This window comes from Ananas comosus, linkage group 1 (genome assembly GCF_001540865.1).
Source record: "Ananas comosus cultivar F153 linkage group 1, ASM154086v1, whole genome shotgun sequence".
Taxonomy (NCBI): domain Eukaryota; kingdom Viridiplantae; phylum Streptophyta; class Magnoliopsida; order Poales; family Bromeliaceae; genus Ananas; species Ananas comosus.
The window spans coordinates 16,790,020-16,796,620 of NC_033621.1; the positions used below are offsets into that span (position 1 = coordinate 16,790,020).

At 45.0% G+C, this 6,601-nt stretch overlaps 1 long non-coding RNA gene across 1 annotated transcript; it reads right to left on the minus strand.

Annotated features, from left to right (window-relative positions):
* LOC109722127 lies at positions 1,027-2,484 on the minus strand. The gene is made up of 3 exons (XR_002219382.1): positions 2,443-2,484; positions 2,296-2,354; positions 1,027-1,066 (listed from the first exon to the last, which is right to left on the minus strand). It is a non-coding gene; the product is annotated as an uncharacterized LOC109722127 (long non-coding RNA).

Here is a 6,601-nt window from a genome sequence, read left to right on the forward strand (position 1 = left end):
GGCTCGTGGATTCGAGTGGCGTCGTGGATTCGGCGTGATTGAAGCTTCGTGGATTCGAAGTGGAGGCGTTCGTGGATTCGGACGTGAGGGCGTGGACAACCCGGAGGGTAGCGCGAAGATTCATAGGAGGTTAAGAGAGGTTAAGTCCGTGGAGTCGGTAATCACCTTGTAATCTTTTCTCTTAGTGAATTGTTTTTTCGTGTGTTGGTCCCGTGGGTTTTTCTCCAAGTTGGAGTTTTCCCACGTAAATCTCGGTGTGCTTTTTATTTTCCGCATTTATTTTTATTGCATCGAGATTTGTGGTTTTTGGCCGTTACACCTATTCACCCCCCTCTAGGTGATAGATACAATCTAGATAGATCCTTGGGCTCCTCAAAACTTTCAGATTGCACATTGTAACTCAAGACCAAGGATAGTAGATGATACTCTGGTCGCAAGTCCTTGGACTCTACATACGCACGATTAGTTTGCACGCCAGCCTTGCAGATTGCTTCTACAACTGTATCCCACTGAGATGAAGATTGAAATCCCCCTGATGTATATAGAAGACCAGTAGTGTCCACATTCATCCCCAAAAGCTCTCCAATAATATAAGGGGTAACGACAACCTTCTGTTGACGCACGAATGTCTCAAATAGAAAAGTCCCGGTGTCACGCCCCGGGACCGGCGGAGGCCCTCCCGGTAGCGTGCCCAAACCCGCCATATGTCAACACATATAAGGCGTCTACAATAAAAGCGGAAGTAAAAGCAAGTAATAAACAAGTAGAAGAAGTGAAATAACTAGCAACTAATGATATCAGAGCAAATATAGTTCTATCATCCACACCAAAGTAATGAAACAAGGCTAAGATCCAAATATAACCATAAAGTAGTACCAATCTAACTCCCAAAAAGAAATACAAAGATCCAAAAGGAGGTGGTCTCTATACATATACGGGTACAACGCTCAACCTCTCACAAAATAAAACCACGAGAGGTAGACCACCTATCGAATCGTCCTCGAAGGAAGCTAGCTCGAAGCAACTCCCTTCCCGCGGTCCCTAGCCTCTCCCGGCGTGGAAGGCTCTGAAAGAGAACACAAAACAGAGGGCGTGAGAACTATAATTTATAGTTCCCAGTGGGCAATTACTGACCTCAGCTCATCGCACCACTAGGCCCCAAAAGAAAAGGGTAAGTACTAAGCAATAATAAGAGTAATAGTAACAGCAGTACGAAAGCATAAGTGAAGTGATAAACCACTATATCACAAGTAAACCTGATGTCATGGTGATGTACATCTACGCTATCATAAGATATTATGTCTCAACATGATAAACAAGTAATCCTCACAATGCAATATGTTAATGCATAAAGAGTGAGGTTTAACCAAGCAACCGAGTATACTACAATGCAACAATGAATGCAACAATGAAACCGGCAAGTATGCTATATGTACCAATGCTATATCATGAATATGTCAAAGTAATCCAACTACTAGACCTATCTAGTAGTAATTATTCATTCCCAAAACTGTGTCGATTTCCATTTCCAATTAAGGACCTACTCAAGGTAGTCCAGCTTGTGCCGCCTAAGTGCCTGTGGTAGCCCGACATTCCTACTCTTGGAATGTGTCTGTCCCACTCGACCCCGTAGGCTTCTCAATACCGCACGAGCGATCAACAGTCGCGTAGGCTAACTCCGGAGTGCCGGCCTGCAGGGAGCGACCCTCACAAGCATGTGCGAATGAGCACAAATGGCAAGCAAGCGTAATCCAAGTCTCAAATGTCCAATCCTCATGTCTCTAACATGGCATCATAACTAGCATCCCGAAGATCTAGTCTAAGTCACAATGTGAGGTCCCAACACACACTTGCTTAGTGCCTCTTTATGACACTTAAGCTCCACAACTAATCATGTTCCCAATAGGACATTAACATTAATGCTCACTAAGCCCCGGGCCCCGATGCCTCTTCATGACATTGGCCCAATCTCACATATCCTCTAAGTCTCTAAGCCTCTCTAGGCTTCCAAAAATCCCTAATGTCATAACTGGTATATAGTTTGAATGCATGAAAGCGAGGTTCGTTTTCATAATAGGGATTGTAATTTTCAAGTCTCGTCTAGAATGCTAGGCCACACATACATGCTCTCTACTATATAGAGGTCCCAAAATTTACTACACATAACCTATGCATGTTAAGCATTCTAAAGTTCATATTAAATACATTTAACATGAAAATGCATGAATTTCTATTTTACGAAACATATTTGCCAAATATGAGCATTTTTCATATTGTATGCTAGGCCAAACCCACCGACGACAACGAAGCTTTTCGTTTGCTTCGATGGAGGTATCCACTAGCTTCCTAGCACCCTAGGAACATCAAAAACGGGGTTACCCAAACGAAACGAAGAGCGAAAAGCTCAAACATTAAGCATCTAGCAAAATGGGCAAAACTCACCTCAAGAGAAGAAATCTCTCCCAAAGCTCCAAAAGAGAGCTAGAACCCTTCCAATCCAAGCCCTAGGAAGGTTCTAATCCAATCAATCTAGCCTCAAAAGCCCTAGATCAAAAAGCCCTAAAAATAAGCCCTAAGTATCAAATCTAGGGTTTCATCTCAAAAACTTAGCAAAACATGGATCAAAAGCTCAAATCATGTTGCTAACCTCTCAAGAAGACTCCAAATAAGCTCCAAATCTTCTAGGGTTGAAGATTGGTCCACCGCCAAGCTTCACAAGCAAGCTCCAAGCCTTGCAAGAGTGGAAAGGAGAGAAAGGGGTTGAGCTCCAAGCTCCCTCAAACAAGCTCCTCTTCTTCTTCTCCTCCTTCTTCTTCTTCTTCTCCTTCTTCTTCTCTCTCTAGGAGGTGTAGGGTGGTGAGAAATGAGGAGGGAAGAGAGTGAAATGGCTAATAAGCCCATCTAGTGTAACAAAATCCCAAGAGGCCCCTCAAAAACCTAATATTACATCAGCCCGAACTGGGCAGTTTTCGCCCAGAGGGACCGGTCTCTCCCCAGCAGGGACCGGTCTCTCGCTGCGAACCCGAAAAACCAGCGTTCGGGAACCGGTCTCTCCCTGCGCGGGACCGGTCTCTCACTGCGAAGACGCGTTCGGGAACCGGTCTCGCCTGCCAGGGACCGGTTGCCTCAGGCTGCCTCAACACTGCTCACTGAGGGGACCGGTCTCTCCTTCCAGGGACCGGTCCCCGAGAGTGAAAACTCTCAGGACTTGTCCAGAATCCCGATTTTCGAACTTTTTAGGTCGGAAAACATTCTACGACCCTCCGCCAAGTGTGGAAAAGCTCGAAACACATTCATACACTCGAACCTCGCAATTTGCGAAGGTCCAGTGTGTTACACCCGGTCTCCTCATCCTCTGCAAGTACCTTCCCATTCATATAGAACTCACGAATGAGTTCCACACAAAATGAAGCGCGAACAGGAACCCTACCAACTGGCTCAATAGGAACCCGCTGAAGTAGCTAGCCAAAGTCAGGAACGTCATGTATAAGATCATTGAAGTTGACATAACGCTCTGCAATACAAGTGTCACGCCCCGGGACCCAGCGGAAGCCCGCCCGGCGCGTGCCCAGACCCGCCATACGTCTAAAACATATAAGGCGTCTAAAAACAACAATAATAGAAGCAATAATGAAAGACATCTAGGAGTATCAGAGCATAATAAATGTCTAATTGCTACAACAAGGAATAAGGATAAAGCTGCAAATCCACTAAATAAAATATAAAGTAAATACAATAGAAAATCCCAAATACAAGTGCTAGAAGTAGGTACATAGGTGGTCTCTACACATGGATACAAAATCTCTCACTCTCCCAGCTACAAAAAGAAAGAGCAAACCACCTAAGCAAAGAACCGCTCCTCGCTAGCTAGCTACGCGATCCCCTTGCCGCGATCCCGTGCCTCCGCCGGTGCCGAAGGCTCTGAAAAGAAAACCAGAAAACAGGGGCGTGAGAACTATTAAAAATAGTTCCCAGTGGGCATTACTGACTTCAGTGAATACACCACGAGGCCCAAAGCTACAAAAGTGGTTAGTGACTATGAATGTAGAGAAGCGAAAGGTAAGTAAAATATAACTTACTATAACATAGAGTCTCTACTTAGCATGATTTGCATAAGTAATAAATCAACTATAGCATGAATGTACATGGATGTGTAAGACATGCATAAGCGTAGAAATGCAACCAATCCAATGTCCTCAATACAAAGATAGTAAAAATATCGTCGTTTACTATTCTAGTCCAAGTCCACTTTAATAGTTTTAAAGTTCACATTGCATGATCTGTCACTAAGTCCCAATCATATAAGACCCACCCGAAGGCTGTCTGGCCTGCGCCGTGCCTAATGGCCCCGTGGTAGTCAACATCCCCACTCTAGGGATGAGCCTCCCCCACGGCGATCCACTTCGGCGCCCAATCCCGCACGGCGAGCATGTGTCGCGATGGCTATCTCCGGAGTGCCGGCTTGTAGGGAGCGACCCTCACAAGCATGTGCGAATGAGCACAAATGGCAAGCAAGCAATGATCTGTCTCAAGTACCAAGTCCTCATGTCTAAAACATGGAATATGTCAAGTATCACGATGGCCTATCTCTATGTCATCATGTCTCTAACATGGAATATAGCAGATGTGTAGTGGCCTACCAATATGTCTCTATGTTGCAGTTTCGTAGTTTACTAGTTTCAAGTGCCCCTTTATGACACTCTGGTTCTCTATGTCAAAAACATGGTAACTATGTTCCAAAGTACATATTCCAAGTCATAATTCTCATAAGAGATGTATTTTTCAATTGCGAAATAAACACTTTTCCCGTATGCATGCATTCTACTCATATAGCTCTACTATATAGTGAAATTTTCATAATACACGAGGCATGCATTTTAAGTGCTCTAAAATTCATATAAATTCTATTTAGTATAGAAATGAACTTAAAAATAATTTACAACAAGTAGAAAGAGCATAGGGGCCATTTCGCCCCCTTTCCACGAAGTCAAACCCACCGATGACAATGAAACTCCTCGTGCGCTCCAACGAGGGTGTCCCCTAGTCTCCTAGTATCCTAGAGGTATAGAAACATGTGTCAAACAAAGCTCACGAACAAAGCTAAGCTCAAACATTAAGCTTCTCTAGCTAGGTTGGAGAAAACTCACCGAAAGCTAACGAATCTCTCTCGATCTCAAAAAGGGAGTTAGATTCCTTCAAATCCAACCTAAATCAAAGTTCTAAACCAATCAATTTGGTTCTAGAAGCTACCGATCAAAAATCCCCATTTTAGCCCTAAAACTCAAAATCTAGGGTTTCATCTAGTAGAAGATGTTAAAACTTGATCCAAAAGGGAGATTTAGCTTACTAACCTCACAAGATGTCCAAAACCAAGCTCCAAGCCAAGTGGAGTTGGAGTTTGATCCTCCAACAAGCTCCAACCAAGATCTTAACCTTCTCCAATGGTGGAAATCCCAAAGAAAACAAGAAGGAGAAGAAAAGAGAGATCAAAACCACTAAAAACCCACCAAAATAGGAGATCAAACCAAGAGGGGAAGACTCACCTTGCTCTCCTCTGGTTAGGGCTCAAAAAGAGCAGCAAAGGGGCTGGGGTAACTTATAAAGAGTATTGCAACAATTGCAAAAAGACCCCTCCACGAAATCTGCCGAGAGGCATTGTGTACCGGTACACGAGAAAGTGTACCGGTACACTTCCTGCGAAACAGCCCAACCCGAGCCTCGGGTTGGCAGAAAACCTAATGTGTACCGGTACAACCATCAAGGCGTACCGGCACAAATTCTGTACCGGTACAACCATCAAGGCTGTACCGGTACACAGCCTGGCTGAGGCTAATCCGAGGGCTAACCAAAAATCCAACTTTTTAGATTTTGGTACACCACTTCAAACCACAATTCTCGGGACTCGAACCATGGGTCGGAACACTGTCTACGATCCTTCAGAAAGTCTGAGATGGCTCGTCACACAGATCAAACACTCGAACCTCGCAATTTGCAAAGGTCCAGTGCGTCACATACACCCATCCTAAAAAGAACTTACATGTAGCCATATGAGAACACGCTAGAAAGCATACGTACAAACCTCAGAACTCCATCAGAAAAAGCTAACGGGATAGTGCTCCAGCAAGGCGCTCTCCAGCTCCCACGTGGCCTCTCGCTCTCCGTGGTTGCTCCAAAGGACCTTTACATACGGAATGTCCCGATTCCGCAGCTTCTTCACCTCGCGAGCCAAAATCTTCACGGGTTGCTCCTCGAAGCTCAGATCCTCGCGCAGCTCCACTGGTACAGCATCCAAAACATGAGCTGGATCATGAATGTACCTCCGAAAGACCGATACATGAAAGACGTTGTGCACGCCGGATAGGTTCGGTGGTAGAGCAAGTCGATACGCTACCGGACCTATACGCTCCAAGATCTCATACGGTCCAATGAAACGGGGGCTCAACTTTCCCCGAATCCCGAATCTCTTGATTCCTCTAGTTGGCGAGACCTTCAAGAAAACATGGTCTCCAACTTGGAACTCCAAGTCTCGCCGTCGTCGATCGGCGTAGCTCCTCTGTCTACTCTGCGCCGTCAAAAGTCGCTCCCGAGCAATTCGAACCTT